This window comes from Martes martes (assembly GCF_963455335.1).
Source record: "Martes martes genome assembly, chromosome: 8".
NCBI classification, from domain to species: domain Eukaryota; kingdom Metazoa; phylum Chordata; class Mammalia; order Carnivora; family Mustelidae; genus Martes; species Martes martes.
The window spans coordinates 19,242,953-19,259,723 of NC_137895.1; the positions used below are offsets into that span (position 1 = coordinate 19,242,953).

General features: G+C 38.9%; 1 pseudogene across 1 annotated transcript in view; it reads left to right on the forward strand.

Annotated features, from left to right (window-relative positions):
- Window positions 1-7,366: 7,366 nt before the first annotated feature.
- The window catches only part of LOC308347021 (large ribosomal subunit protein eL6-like), a 75,404-nt pseudogene continuing 65,999 nt past the window's right edge, over window positions 7,367-16,771 (forward strand). Inside the window, exons 1-2 of the transcript in view lie at window positions 7,367-7,481; window positions 11,489-11,562. The product of the transcript in view is annotated as a large ribosomal subunit protein eL6-like (transcript). The remainder of the gene's footprint in view (window positions 7,482-11,488; window positions 11,563-16,771) is intronic.

Here is a 16,771-nt window from a genome sequence, read left to right on the forward strand (position 1 = left end):
TTGGCATAGTAACTGAGTCTTATCTCAATCATTCTAATGTTTAAAAAAAAACAAAACAAAACACAACAAAACAGGTGCTTCCAGGACAGAGCTTATGGTGAGACTACGAATTTCCATGGGCATCAGCCCATTGGCATCCTTTCCTAAAATGTGAGTTTCATGGTGAGAGACAACATTGGGTGAAATACTGTGACAGTGAACAAGGCATTCAGAGTATCTACAGATGATGGCTTTGGCAGAAGCATGGAGGGAAGGGAAACAAATCCAAATCCAAATATTATCTATTTTAGTAAGGACATACTGCTTCTCCCTCCACAAAAGAAGTCAAAAATGATGAACCTGCCACCATGTAAATGACTGGAATGGTATTAGTTGAGACGGTTAGGGTTGGTCACTAGAGCTGACAAGTTGGTGATTCTGGGAAATCCTTAGTGAAGGGAATTCTACATAATTAAACTAGTAGGTTAGTTCCTGCTGCCATGGCCACTTAACTAATGAGTCCACTCAGCACCATTGGCACAGCTGAGGTCAAAGACATACTGGCATTCAAAGGACAGATCATAATTAATCACCTAATTATCACAGGCCCTTTTAGTGACTTTTTATATGGAACTCAGATATTGTGGACCCATTTTGAAAACACAACAGGTTAAAGTACACCTGGACACACCAGAATGTAGGGGTTTTATGGATCAGAAAACATTGTTTTCTGCATGGTTCCAATTTCTGTATCTTTTATTTAGCTATAAGTATCAGAAACAATTTTATGACTTACCAAAAAAATGATGTTAGGTAGCTCACAAAATCTCTAGGAACGTCAGCAAACCAGGCTGAGATGTTACACATTCAGGGATCATGTTCAAAATCATGTTACAGAACCTGGTTGGTGAAGACACCATTGCCACTACCAATACCACTGTATATTGGTGATAGCCCTGAGGTCATTGCTGTCCCTGGAAATCAAATGTAGCTACTGATCACGCTAATGGATCTGTGCATCCTCAATGCTCTGCATCCCTGACTTGTTTTTGCATGTGTATTTATTTTTTTTATTTAAAGGTTTGTCTCTAGTAGCAAAGTCCAGAGAAATAACAGAGTGTGTAACATAAACCAAGGAAAAGGGGAAAATGGATGATGAGCTAATAGCAGTTTTTTTAAGAACAAGGACAATCTCAAAAAGCTTAACTAGTGTTTGTACAAAGTAGCTCACTAAGAAAGGACAAGCAGCCTGTCTTCCTCAGAGGGTCATAAGCCCAAAGCATAAGGGAAACCCAGGGCATGTTCACAGGCAACTAATTGTTGCAAGGAACCATTTTTGCTTGGTTTCCAAAGTGTATGGCCTGGGAGACTACAAACCTTGCCTGAGATCCTCAGTTCCAACACAAAGATAAAATAACATTAACTGAAGGAGGTGTAGCAGTTGGTATCTAGCAAGGTAGACAGACATGCCAAAAGAATTTCAGACAGAAACAATGTCAAAGGAACTGGTGACACAGGTGATGAAAGAGCTAAGAAGTCAAGGAAGGACGGTAAGGCAACTCAACTACTAGCAAGAACAGAAAAATGCCCCCAGCCTAGGGCTGAAGGGACCCAGGGAAGAAGGAGCATTACCAGAGCCAGAAACTGAAGCCAGTGGTTGAGATTTAGAACTGTGGTAGGGAACATGCCACAGTAGCTGGGAAAACAGAAGATGGGATTGACTGATAGGAGCTGAAACTACATAAATAAACAAGCATACAAAAGCAGCTAGTGCTGGAGGCCTCATTTGAAGCAAAAAGGAGGAGAAATACTCGGTCCATCCTAGTTTCTGGTCTTCCACCAGTACCTCACAGTGGCCAGACCCACCTGCAAACCAGGTGGCAAGGAAACCTGCTAAATGTAGCTCCCTGCATGCAGATGGTATGAGCTCTTCAAAGTCCACCAAAAGGTAAAGGATTCCACATTACGCACACTGCTCACCCTCTGAATCACAGCAGCCGTCAGCACTAATCCTGCAGGCCTGGGGAGGTCCCAGCAAGGCTGGAGGTACTCAGCCTCTCCCAGATGGAGAGCTAAAATATAAGTCATTAAGGTCACATTTGTGTGACATCTAGTAAATTATTTTATAACCTGTGGCCAAGACCAGAATACAATGCTAGTGCAATCATGAGGTCACCACACTGGGTTCTAGGGTAATGTGGCTGAAGGTTGGGGAAACACCTAACTGGATCTCCTGTTAGGACTTGCAGGTTCCTAAAAGGCCACATTTAGCAAATGACCCTATTTGATATCATCCTCAGGCTTGCTAAGACCTACTTCCTTTAAGTTGATCTCAGGTAAGTATAACTCACATAAAACATTCATGTACTGGTACCCTTTTTCACCTATTCTCAAGCCCAGTCCTCTGTTGTACTGATGGAGGGGTTAGTGGTTGACCCAGTTCTAAGTTCTTGTCTCTAGTAGCAAAGTTCTTGTCTCTAGTCTCAAGAGCTCTACTGTTGAGGGGGTGAAAGCGGCCATGAGATTGTCCCTCACTCACACTTGTTCATCCATTTAGGAGAAAGTTTGTCTCTTCAGAGCAACCTCTGACACCCTTACACCATGCTGGCTTGCTTTTTTGCTGGGGCAAAACCCCCTAGTAAGACATACTAGATGTCTGGCCTTCTGAGAAAAGGGAAATATTTACTGGTTGCCTTCTGGATGCTACACACCTTGGCACTTTTCAAGTATATCACATAATCTATTCATAGAACTTCCCTGTGGTAGTACTAGTACTTCACTTTATATATAAGGAAACAGAATTCAGAGAAGTAAGGTACTTTCCTAAAGATATAGCTAACAAGTGGAGAACCAGAGATCGAGGAACTAGCACCCAAGGCTATCTTCCCAGAAAATATCTGAGACCCCTCAAAAGAAAAGATGCAAATCAAAGCTCTAGTTATCCGAACTAGGGGAATCAAAGTCCCTTAAGGTTAAATCAGATCTGATTCAACAGGGATCCATTAAGACTGCAAAGGAAAAAGAGCTAAGGACTCAAGACACCGAATCAACAGAGGATTCTGGAAATATTCCTAGCATTAGTTGTTTCCCAAACGCTTCCTCTATTTGCTTTGGATTTTCAGTGACCCCTTCATATAGCCTGGATGATGGAAGTGTTACAGTAAATTATACAATGCCATTTAGGGTGATGGATTTATCAATTTGAGTTTCCCAGTACTCACCTAATCTGAGAACTGGGGAGGGAGAGCAGTAAAGAGGGAATTACCACAAGGCACTTGCTTTCCAGCACAGGGTACCTCTCCTCCTCCTTCTCTCCACCCCCACTCATATCTGACTCAGCTTCTGGGAAGGAGTCATCTCCCTCACAGAGTACCTGTTTGGCATCAACTCCAGACAAGGCACTTTCCCACCTGTGAGGAAATTGCAGGCTCTGAGCTTCTAGAGTTGGAACTGAATGCCATGCTGCTGGTAAACTCAGCTCAAGCTCAACGCTTCCCACTCCACACACTCACTTATTCAATAAAAGAATGCTTTCAAAGTATGAGACAAGCTCTTCCTGGCATGGCCTGTGACTGCAGACCTCATTAGTATGCTGGCCTTCCTGCCAGCCCTTCCCTGGCAGTCCCCTGGCTGGGGGGCTCAGGTTCTCTCTCCTTTCAGGCAGTTTGTTCCATTTCTACCTTTCGGATTCAAGCTATTGTCTTGTGAAAAGGCTTAGGGCAGGGATACAGAGGGGGTGGATGGTGGAGGGGGGGTTTTGCTCTTTGGGTCCCCAGAGAAGCTGGGTTCTTTCCTGTTATCTATCTTCTCCTTCCAGCCCTTAACCTAGGTCCTTTTAGAGGATGTCCTTTTTCCTGTCTCTGGACTAAACAAACTGGGATTCTCTTTGGCTTTGGGTCCTGAGGGCTTTGTCTGCAGCTTGCCTTGATTCTACATCCTTTCTGATCTCTTCCCTCTTCCTGCTGAGTTTTTCTCACCTCCCCCACACCCAGGGTCACTTTTCCTGCCCTCTTCTCTTTCCAGTTCCCCAAGCTTTCAGGCTATTGTCCCAGGAACTCAACCATCCTCCTCTCTCATCATCTTTTCTACACATAACCTTGGCACTACCTGCTCACATCTGACACAGGTCCTGCCCTTTTCCTCCATCCTAGACAATGCCATTTTCCTTGTGCAGTTGTGTCCACAGCTTCACAATCTACATCTGCATTTCAAAGCACAGTCAATGATCCCAAACACACTACTGAAATACTTAAAAGACTGCACTTTCTTATTTTAACAAAACATTTTTAGCCAATGATGACTACTTTTTTCAGGGGACACTGCATTCTTTCCCAGAGCAAGTACTGGCAAATATACATAGCAAATCAGAAATATTCCTACAAACTTGTGCATATGAAATAATTTGGTATAATATTAAAGTCAATATGTGTCTAACAGTGTTTCTCTCTCCTCCTCAGTATCTCTAGAAGATCTTAGTATGCTACACTTACTACCAAAAACGTCCATAATCTCTTGGGGAAGTCTCCTCAACGTATTCCTGGACTTATTTACTATATACATAAGCAAGTCTACTGAAAGAAAAATTTATGTTGTCCAGGGTCAGAGGTCAAAAGTAAAAATATATTTCAGAATGAGTAAGAAGCAAGCAACTAGAAAGCTAAATAGAATTCTGGAACAACTTCAAAGAATGATGGAGTGGACTAACAGGAGAAAGTTGAAGCAGAATAAATTGATTTTTTGGTAGATGATTTCTTCCTAAACCAAAGAAACTCTGCTGGCATCTGTTCCTTCATGTACCACAAAATTCAAACCACAGCTAAAGCTACTTTAAGTAAAGTTAGGGGACTAGAAAGCAAGGTATTTCATGGAAGCACAGAATTTTAAAGCTGTGAGGAACTTTAAGGATCACTCACCCAAACAATTAGGCTATAAGAAGATCAAATCTATAAAGCCAGTCTCAAATGGTACCAGATAGTAGAATGATAGCTAACACTTATTTTTTAATTATTGTAGAAAGAACACTTAAAGTGAGATTCACTCTTAGCAATGTTTAAGTGTACAATATGTGCCTATTGACGGTATGCACTACATTGTACAGCAGACCCTAGAGCTGATTTATCTTACTTGACAGAAACTTTATGCCCATTTTTAGTGACTCCCCACTTCCCTCCCTCCTAAGACCTTAAAAGGGTATCCTCCAAGCTGAGTGTTTTTTATACAATATTTTACTTCACCTCACAATAGTCTTGTAAGGTAGGAATTTTAATTGTCCGATTTTCCAAATAAGGAAACTGAGATTCAGAGATTGAGTAACTCCATCAAGTTACAGGTAGAAAATAGCAGGATCAGTACAGGAACAGAGGTAACCTAATGGCACAGTCCTCTTAACCTCTAAACTATCCCATCATCACAAGGGGCTAGCCAATTCAAAACTCTGGTTAAACCACTCAGATAAGGAAAGCAGATACATTTAGGAAGGACTTTGGGGTTTCTACATTCTAGATGGATGGAACCTACATTATTGGGTTGTGTTCCATTAACAAACAATCCCCAAATCTCAATGTCTTAGAACAAAGTGACTTCTCACTCATGCTATATTGGGTCAGTAGTGAATTTGGCTAAGTATTATCCTCACTCACAACTCAGTTGGCAGAGCCTCCCCCTTTGGAATGCTGTTAGTCATAATGACTGAAGAATGGGAAGATGGTGATTTGTGCACTAGCTTTAAAGGCTTCTATCTGAAGGTGATACTCATCAATTTGTTCATACTGCATTGGCCAAAGTAAGTTACATGGCCACACCTAATGTCAAGGATGTGGGAAAGTAGAGTCTAACTAAATCATTTAATAACACGTTATAGGACACAGGGCATTACTCAGGGGGGTTATCGGGAAATAATGATGAACAGTCTCAGTAACTACCACAGTACCAAATTCTTGGAATTACTCACTTGACTCTGGTTGTGTGGACTAGCCCTACTGTAATTTAAATTTGTTTGAATTTATATATTTCACAAACAGGTCTAATTCCAAATTATTTACTATCACCATTGTTCTTTTAGAACACCAAATTCACTTTCCCTCTAGTATAAAGCTACATAGATAACATTTCTGACCAAATTAATAAAAACAAGATTTAAAAAAAAATAACTAAGTAAAATCAGGGCGCTGAGTAGCCCAGTTGGTTAAGCGTCTGCCTTCAGTTCAGATCATGATCCTGGAGTTCTGGTTTCGAGCCCCGCTTTGGGCTCCCGGCTCAGTGGAGAGCCTGCTTCCCCCCCTGCCTGCTGCTCCCCGGCTTGTGCCTTCTCCCTCTCTCTCTCTCTCATGCTCACTCTATCTCAAATAAATAAGTAAAATCTTAAAAAAAATAAGTAAAATCTATATTCCAACTAAGACACACACAAAAAAATTGAGGCTTTATGACATAATACCTGTAGAAATTCCTAGCATATTGCCTGGCACAAAGTAAGTACTCAATAATTGTTAGTTCCCTTAAATATATCAGGCTCCAATTAGTATTTCTTTAAGAGACACATCTATCTCAATATCTGCCAAAGACTGTTGAAGGCTAGCAACACTTCTGGCTCTAGTGCTCATTACTGGATGCACAGCATACTAAAAAATCAAAAGGCAAAAATGAGTGATCTTGAGAGATGTTGTCCCAAAGCTCTTCCCCAGGGAGAAAATATACAAGTTAGTTCTCCGGGCAGTAGTTATTTTCACGTGAACTAAACCTCTGAAACTGTAGCTCTAGAATTTCTAATTAACCAGAACAGTTTTCTGACATGTGCTGGTCACCATCAGCACCTCTCCGACAAGCAATTACACATTAGTACAGACTACAGCAGGTAAAAGCAAGTGGAGGGCAATAGAGGTTGTTTTCTCAAGAAAAAAAAAAAAGAACAAAACCACAAGTGGCACAATGGAATTTTCCTATTAACTGCTGGAATAAAGAGAGAGATGGGTGTCCAAAGGCAAAATGCAGAAAACTCCACACAAAAGTGAACCACAGTAATCGGAACTGTAGATCTTGAGGGAAGCCCATGGTATGAGAACAATTCTCTTTGAGAATTTAGAAAACAAACAAGGGCAGTGCCAGTCGCATAATTCTGCTCATCCCTTTTCTGATTAAACCAGGGTCAAAGGAACCCCAGTCCACTAGAAAGAAATAACGGATTTTTATTATTATTATCAGTTTGGTCTCACCCATGATGAAGACATTTTGATGATGGAAGATCTCCCCAACTTTACTCTACCTTACTTGACCCCAAACATGAATACCTCCAACTGAAACCTTGTTTCTTCATTTTGTAATATGAAGAAATGCTTGCTGGGGGAGCTTTCTAGCCGGATACCCTTGAATGCACTTCCTGATGAAGTGGGAGATGCGCCAGCTGCCACTACAGATGCTGAAAGAACTGGGAACAAGTGAAGCTGATTGTAATAATATGCTGCACAAGGCTGAAGGAGCAATGGTAGTGGAGAGCCCCAGTTCAGTGGGTAGGCACCTTCCAGCTAAACAAAGGCCAAGGCAAAATTTGGTCCATTGCTCTAACAAAGCTATGAGGATGGCTTGCCAGTTTATTATATGACACTGAAGGGCTACAGAATATTTCTTAAAAAGAAAAAGAAATAGTAGCAACAAGGGGAAACTGAAAGTTTCTTGTTCCTAGAAATTATGATTGCCAATTTAAGTAAGCTGTATAGGCTGTGATTTCATAGACATGGAGAAAGCTCTCAGCCAAGAAATATATCATTTTACTACTTGCAAATGCTTTACTTACCATCAATACAGATGTATTTCTTTGGCCTGAATCTTGTTCTGTTGTTAAAATAAAAATTCAGGCCATAGTAAATCAGCATTAAGTCATTTATACCTTACTATGAATTAATTAATGAATTAGAATCCTACCTCAGAAATTTATGAACATCTCCTAGTAACAAAATGAGGGACAAAGAAAATAACAAGGTGTTCCATTTCTGAAGGGGATCTCTGGCATATGAGCACAGATTACTTTAAACTTTTTATTAGAGGTTGAGAGTTAGGCTTCTGGAAATATGATAGGAAGAGGAAAACAGATGGGGAAGGCAAAAGTAAAGTTAAATGTTATTCCTTCATGTAAATGTTTTTGTTTCAATAAATTGATTAATGGAGCCATTTGCAGGAATGAGATTTTTGAAGGCTAAGACATACTAATCTTTGGGGCCGAAGATGAAGTCCTGAAAATTAGCATTTTCTTATTTTTTGAATTGCTCATAACTGCCTTTTCACTGCCTAGAAAACCACTTGCCATGTGGCAGATAATACATTTTTTTCATGAATGATTAAGTGAATGAAAGACTTAAAACTAAAGCTTCAAACCCCTAAAACAGCATTTCCTTCAAAGCTATCACAAATTTATCACATACCACAGACTATACACAAGGTGTACATAGCCCACTCATGCCCTTATTGCTCAAAACATATCCAAATGTTGTTCAGAAAATCCCCAAAGCAAGTGAAAATTCATTTTAAAATCATCAATGAGGGGTGCCCAGGTGGCCCAGTGGGTTAAGCCTCTGCCTTCGGCTCAGGTCATGATCTCAGAGTCCTGGGATGGAGCCCCGAATCAGGATCTCTGTTCAGAGGGGAGCCTGCTTCTCTCTCTCTCCCTCTCTCTCTCTCTCTCTCTCTCTCTCTCTGCCTACTTGTGATCTCTCTGTCAAATAAATAAATAAAACCTTTAAAATAAATAAATAAATAAAATAAAATCATCAATGGTGTCAACTCATCTCCCTATGGTGAAGTATTTGGTTTTATTTTTTAAAAATGTTACAAGTATAATAGCAGGTGAATTTTTAAGCCAGTTCTATTTTTTAAACAAACAAAAAAAAGAGATAAAATTTTATGAAAATTTAGGCTGACTTTCTCATGTGACATAAGCCAAACTAAAATTGGGTCCCAATCTTTATAAGAAAGTTCTAAGAAATGGCAGCATTGTTAGGACAATCAGCTAGCCCTCCCAAATGGCTTCTTTGAAGGATAAGATTTTTTTGAGTATCTAAGTTTTTCTGTTTGTTATCAAACAGTTAAATAAAAATGTATTAATGTCATACTCTGTTACTTCTTATTATTCATTACAAGCATCATAAAGAAGCATAACATAATGTTTAAACTTGTTGAATCTCTACATTGTACACCTAAAGCTAATGTAACATTGTGTGTCAGCTATGCTCAAATTAAAAAAAAAATTTTTTTCCTAAAAATCTCTTTTAAGATAGAGCAATGATGTATATTTTTCCTTTTTATTACCTCATTTCTCCACTTGCCCTGCATCCAGCTTAGATAATAAATACTATATGTATATAGAAGGACTCCACATATATCTCTTCCACTTGGACGTATGGATGTATAATACCTATCTCAAATTCAAATAAAAAATGTCTTATATCCTTTATCTTTCCCATCTCACTTCTTGCTCATAAATCTAATCTCTTCAGCCAGATTAGAAATCAAAAATCAAAAAATGTAAATCAGGCAATGTAACCCTCTAAGACCTACTATCAGCTTAAAATTCAAACTTGCAGCCCTTGGGCACAGCGCTCTGACCTGGCCTCTGCCTCACCTCAGCCCCAACATCTCTCCCCTTTACTCACTCTGCTCCAGCCCCTCTACTCTGCCTGCTGTTCCCAGAGCCACTAAGCTCAATATAGATTCAGCCCATTACACTTTCTCTTCCTTCTGCCTAGAATTCCTTCCCCTCTAATCTTCAAATGTTTAATTCCTTCTCATCATCAGGACTCTGTTCAAATGTTATCTTTTTAAAGAGTTATTTCCTGATCTATTTAAAATTTCCCCGCTCTAGACACTCTCCATTCCCTAACCCTGATTTATTGTACTCATAGGACTAATCATTCCTGAAGTCATTATTTTATTGTTTGTTTACTGTCAGTTCCCCTACGTCTGGAATGTCCCCTACATCAGTGCCATGAGGGTAGGAATTTTGCTTATCTTGTTTACTGTTAGGGTTTAGAATAGCACTTGGCACATAGGAGGCATACTACTGTGAATGAATGAATGTTCAATAAACCATACAAATTGTAGAGTGGTTCTAAGAAAGACCTAAGATCAGACTGCACTCTTTTTTTTTTTTTTAAGATTTTATTTATTTATTTGAGAGAGAGAGAGATCACAAGTAGGCAGAGAAGCAAGCAGAGAGAGAGGGGGAAGCAGGCTCTCTGCTGAGCAGAGAGCCCAACGCGGGGCTCGATCCCAGGACCCTGAGATCATGACCTGAGCCGAAGGCAGAGGCCCAACCCACCGAGCCACCCAGGCCCCCAGACTGCACTCTTTTGACAGTAAAGAACTGCTTATGAAGACAGCAGCCATCAGTTATGTAAATAAAGCACTGGATTTAGAACTAATGCATCCACACAGGCTTGTGTAGGTTACTAGGTATGTAATCTGTATTAAATATTACCTGCAAACAGGATATGTATCATTTCACAGTATCTTCAGAATCTTTGAGTACTGGATAAAATGTTGCTTTGGGAAGGTAGAAGATGACCTGAAATAAAGGAACAATATTCCCCTGGCCAGCTCTAGCAAGGTGTAGAAAATGACAAATACTAGCATCAATTGGCTATCCTCCTTTGCTCTCTTTCCTTTTAGAGTATGGAGCCCATTGGAAAAAAAGAATTTTATGAATTCAAAGAATTATCTTATCAAATCCCCATAATTATTTTAACTATGTGGCATAATCTGTGCATAGCCAGTGATTAAGTTGTGCCATAATTAAAACAGTATCATGAAACTAATTACAAAAAGCTAGACAGACTGTGTTATCTTTCTGCTCAGTGTCCAAATGCTACATTACAGAAGAATATAATTCTACTCTGCAGACACCATTAAAATCTTCCAACATATTTTTAAATCCCTGGCTGTCTGAGGGGTGAGTTGGGTCAGGGAAGGACGGGTGATGACAAAGAGTGCAGAAGAATCCTGAATGAAGTTTGAGCTTTTAGATAAGCCTTTCATCATGAGATGGGAAAATAACTAAAAATGATTGTTGGGGAAAAAAAATTTTTTTTTCTCTTTATAAAAACTGTCTAATCAGAAAACCAGATAGTTTGGCTGGACTACAGGAACTATCTAGAAGACAGAAAGACCTGGCTGATATTTCCCCATTTAGACTGAAACTACAATTATTTTCCTAATTAGAGCAGATGAAGGAAAGAAGAAAGAATCCAAGAGCTAATGTTAAATTCATCCTTTCAGGTAGCTATTCACACAAGGTCAGTGGCATAAGTAAAATACTTCACATGTATACATGTCTTTGCTAACAGTACATTTATGTGTTGCTTTCATTGATATTATCATTGTTTTTACCTCCAACTAATGGCAGGAGAGGCAGCTCATAAGTACATAGGATAAATGGCAAAAGGAAAATATCTGACATTAAAAAACTTGCCCTGGGTCACTAAGAAATAGCTACAAAATAATTCAAACTGATTTTCTTTCACCCCAGGCTACCCTGACAAAACCATAAAAATAGAATCACCCTATGGGGTTGCACAAGATAATGGCAGAAAAAGACATCAGGTAAGTATCAGGGCTTACCTCGGATCAGCAGGTGTTGGCCCGTATCATCTGCACTGCTTGGGAACTTTTTAGAAATACAACTTCTGGAATCCTAACCCAGAACCACTGACTTGGGAACTCTGGAGGTGGAGCCCAGCAATCTGTGTCTTAATAAAGCTTCCTGGTGATTCTGATGTTTGCCTAAGCTTGAGAACCACTGTATGTTTGTTATTGTCACTGAATTCCTTTTTTCTAGTTTTACTGAGCTATAATTGCCATATGTAAGTTAACATCATGTAAATGGAAGGTGTACAAATGATAGTGCTCTATCACTTTTCCTGGAGAATGAAGGATCCAAACATGCCATCCCATGGGTGTTCCAGGCCTCCCTTCCTGCTCTAATCCTGACCCTCCCATATGCTAGATGAATGAATAGCAACACAAATAAACTATCAATTAAACTTCTCTCTACAACTGAAGAGAGGAGTGTAAGTAGACCTACCTATAATACCAAATCAGAGGAAGAAAGCTGGAATTTCATGACTTTTCTCTGGATAGAGTTATGCTATTGGAAAAAAAACAGTTTATGATAACATTATACATTGGCTCTTAGAACTAAAGACTATAAGCTCTTTGATTTCTGGTTACTCTGAATGATCTTCAGTAGCTAGCTGTCACACTTGCTTTAGCTATATTAGCCATCTGTACATATTTGCTTAAATTAACCAACTAATATTTTTAATAGATTCCAGTTACCCTACGTATGGGAGGCAGTCGTCCTCAGCTGTTTTTTTTCTCTGTCTTCCAGAGCATTGCCTCACCTATCCAAGTATATCATCCTGCAAATAGAAAGAAATGGCCATTTACCATGCTCCCTGACTTAAAAGTCAGCCCTTACTGGAAAGGTATGATTATTCATACTTCTGTTCGTTCAACAAATGTTAACTACACATCTGTCACATGGCAGGTACTGGGCTAGAAACTAGAAGGACATACTCAGATATAATACTACACCCGAGAGGACACAGTTTAGTCCAAGGCAGCATACATGAATTAAGCACAAAAGGAGCTGCTAGTTGTTAAAATGGAAGTGAGCACAGGATATGATACAAAGTAAGAGGATACATTCAAGTCTACTTATAAGTGTGGCAAGGTGTCTGGTACCATTATGCCTGAACCTTTCTAACCCAGCAACTCAAATTAAGTCAACTCTGGGGATAAAAACTTGTTCTGCAATCTAAGCCTGGTAAGGACTAGTACTAGTTGGTTTAGAACTGGTCGAGAACACAAGGATTTGAACAAAATAAAACTTTTCCTTAGACAGAGTTGTGTGAACACTCACTGCAAACTACTTTTCCTGGGCTGTATACAGAATCTGTGTGTCAGTTCATTTGTGCCTCCTTGACGACTGAAGTCAGGGCCTAATGCTTGGCAAAAATAATTTGAACAGCATGCCACCCTCTCCCCTCTCTGCTGCCACAGTGATTCTAGACTTTGTGCAAATCTACCCTAAGCAACTAGGGACTATAACTAGGGAAATGGAGTTCCTTAAAAAGCAAAGGGAATGGAGTTGCCAAAAGAGTTTCTAGGAGGATATGTCTGGAATTGGGGATTTTTGATTTGTGTTTCTACAAAGCCTGGGCAAGCTGCCCTACTAAAATTACCATTAAGTTGAATTTATGACCAAGTAATGGTACATTTCTCTCATTAAAGACAGATCTTCTCTATCTGTCTGGGCTAGAGGGTGACCTGCGTGGGAAAACAGTAAATCACTAGCCCCGCGTTGCTCTGTTGTGCGCCTTGGGAGTGGAGGGGGATGCCAAAGCGGTTAAGGTCAGCTTTGTGATTTGTGTCCCAGGAGGGTAGAAAAATCAGTTTGAGGATTTGCTAAAGGATCAACAAAATAATTGATAACCAGTGCACTGGCATGATTCTGCTGTTGGAATGCCTTTGAAACCATTCCCAAATGGCACCGGGGATTAGGGAAGATTCTTGAATAGAGAATGAGCTATGTGACCTGGGGCATACTTTTAACTCTGTCTTCAACCTGGGTGGAGTTGTGAAGAAAAATTAATCTCAGGGACATCCTTGTCTGGAGTAGGTAGAATAATGGCAGCAACCAAGGTTGAGGCCACAAAGCATCTAGGGACACCCTCAAAAAGCGGTCAGTTATTTGGGGGGCTTCCTCAAGTTTTGTACTAAAATCAAAGAAACAAAAGCAGATGAAAATAAAACCTGATTTCAACAAAAACAAAACAAAACAAAACAAAACACCCTGATTTCAGTCCTCAATCCCAAATTATGGGACCAACAGCTGATGCTCTTTTGCTTGAATTTTCCAGGGTCTCTTTGCTTTCAAATTTCTGTCTAAGGAAACAAGAATGATAATTATAATATTTAATATTTATTGAGTGTCTGAAACCTTGGGCCAGGTACTGTACTAAGCCCTTTGCCTGCCTTCCATGTCTATATCCACCATTATCCCGTGAGATGGGGATTTCCAGCTCCATTTTGCAGATGAGAACCCAGGGTTTCCAGACGCCAACACAGAGATCATGCTATGACTCAGACCTCGATTAGGCTGTTTCTAAAGTTAAGCTCTTAAGCATTAAAAAACTCCAACAGAGGAAATAAACTTCTTTCCTTCAGATCCTACCTGTTCTTAATTCTCTAGGTCAAATATTTCAAATGTTTGATAAAATTTTGATATTACGAGGCTTAGTAATTAGTTACATGGAAATATCCCTTTTCAATTACTGCCACCACGCAGAAACCCATTCAATAAGTATTAGTTTCTCACCTCCAATTAACTGTATATTTCTATTCCATACTTAGAATACTTAAAGGGGAAGCATTTTCAAGATAAACTCTCTACCTTAACTCCATTTAGCTTTCTGACACCATTCTTTTGTAAGTCTTACACTTTTTATATAGCCTCAGGTCCTTTCATAACATAAATCCTTTTGTATTATCAATGATTTGATTATATGTTCTTCAAAACTTTATTCCTTTTAAGAAGGAACTATTTTGGAAATAAATAATTATAATTATAAATAATTGTAAGTCCTCTGGAGAATTCATGCTTATAAGGCTTTCTGTAGCTATATAAAATAAGACTTCTGTGCATTGTGGTTGTTGGATGTGTATTTTCTTTCTCTCTCCCCACCATTGTAAACTGTTATTCCACATACCGTCAGTGTGGCCTCACTTGTTATAATCTATCTTGCTCTATAAATAACTGTCTGAATAAGGGCCTGAGAGAAGATCTGTGTTTTTACTGTAGACTAAAAGTACACGGGTATCATGACATATGTTATATTATCACTTAGTTTACTTCTGAGTTCATAACTGTGTTTCCAACGGTTATGTCTGATCAAAGACATGAGTTGAATATGAATGCAAGTTAGTTTTTTTTGCAAGTCATACATGCATATTTAGAAATAAAAATAGTTATAGATATAGATGACAATATAGGCAAAGAAATACAGACAGAATGCATGGGTGTTTATTATGTCTTCATACCAGACATAATACAGTGAGAATCATGAGAATAAGGTCTTCTCTAAACTGGAGACTCTTTTTTTTTTTTTTAAGATTTATTTTTTTAAGATTTATTTGAGAGTGAGAGGGTTGGGGAGGGGCAGAGGGAGAGAATCTCAAGCAGACTCCCCACTGAGTGTGGAGTCTGACTCAGGACACCATCTCACGACCCTGAGAACATGACATGAGCGGAAACCAAGAGTCAGACGCTTAACTGAACGAACCACCCAGGTGCCCCTAAATTGGAGAGTGTTTCTACAAGTTTGTTTTGGGCCCAGAATTCAAGTTTAAACATTACTTATCATAATGCTTATTTATACTACAATGCTTATAAAGAAAGTTTACTCAATACATGGCAAATGAAGAAAATCACACAAAAGGCATTCAATGTCAAACCATTGAATTGTTTGCTATTACTTTTTTCTTCTTAGATCCACCTATCCTCTTCTTTAAGCATAAAGCAGTTTGTAAAATAACTCACATGTGTTAAAACTCTTTAATAAAAAATACTAAACATTAACAGAATGAAAATATAAGCCACAGAGAGAAAATATTTACAAATCATATATCCAATAAAGAAATTCTATCATGAATATATTTTTAAAAACTTCCTGAAACTCAATAATAAAAAAATGGTTAAGAAATTTGGACATTCGCCAAAGAAGATATACAGATGGCAGATAAGCACATGAAAAGATTTTCACACCATTAGTTATTAGAAAAATGCAAATTTAAACCACAATGAGGTACCACCACATGCTTATTAGAATGGCTAAAATTTTTTTAAATGGTCTTTCAAAATGTTGGTGAGGTTTTAGAGGAACTGTCACAGAGTGGCGGTGGGAACATAAAATGGTGCAACCACTTTGGAAAATCTTCTGTAAGTATTAAACGCACAGCTACCACGTGACTCAGTCATTCCATCCTAGGTATTTACTTAGGAAAAATGAATTCATAGGGTCAAACAAGAATTTATGCATGAACATTCATAGCAGATTTATTTATAAGAGCCAAAAGCTAAAACAACCCAAATATCCATCAACAGGTGAATGGATAAACAGATTGTAGTATAATCATACAATGGTATACTCTTCAGCAACTTAAACAAATGAACAATTAATACATGGCTATATCTCAAAATAATTACATCGAGTGGAAGAAGCCAGAAAAAGATATGTACTCTTTAATTCTATTTATATAAAATTCTGGAAAATACAAACTAATCTGTAGTAACAGAAAACAGCTAGCTCAATAGTTGTCTGGGGCCTGAGGTAGATGAGGGTGTAAAGGAAGGCTTACCAAAGACAACAGGGAACTTGTAGGGATGATGGATATGTTTACTATTTTGATTATGGCAATGGTTTCATGGGTGAATAAGTGTATCAAAAATTCTTAAATAGTACATTTTAAATTTGTGCAGTTTATTACTTGTCAATCTACACCTCAACATCCACTGGACTTTTCAACAGACTTACTCCAGTTTCTGTGTTAACAATAGAATGGAGAGGAGGTAGGGTGTCAAAGGTAGGAGCCGAGAGCCAGTAGGAAACTACTCCAACAATCCAGGTGAGAGACAGTGGATGTGTGCACCACAGTGGAGACAGTGATAACGGATCTATTTTATCCACTCTGGATGTATTTTAAAAGTAGAATCAACAGGTTTTCCTAAGGAATCAGACAGGGCATGTGA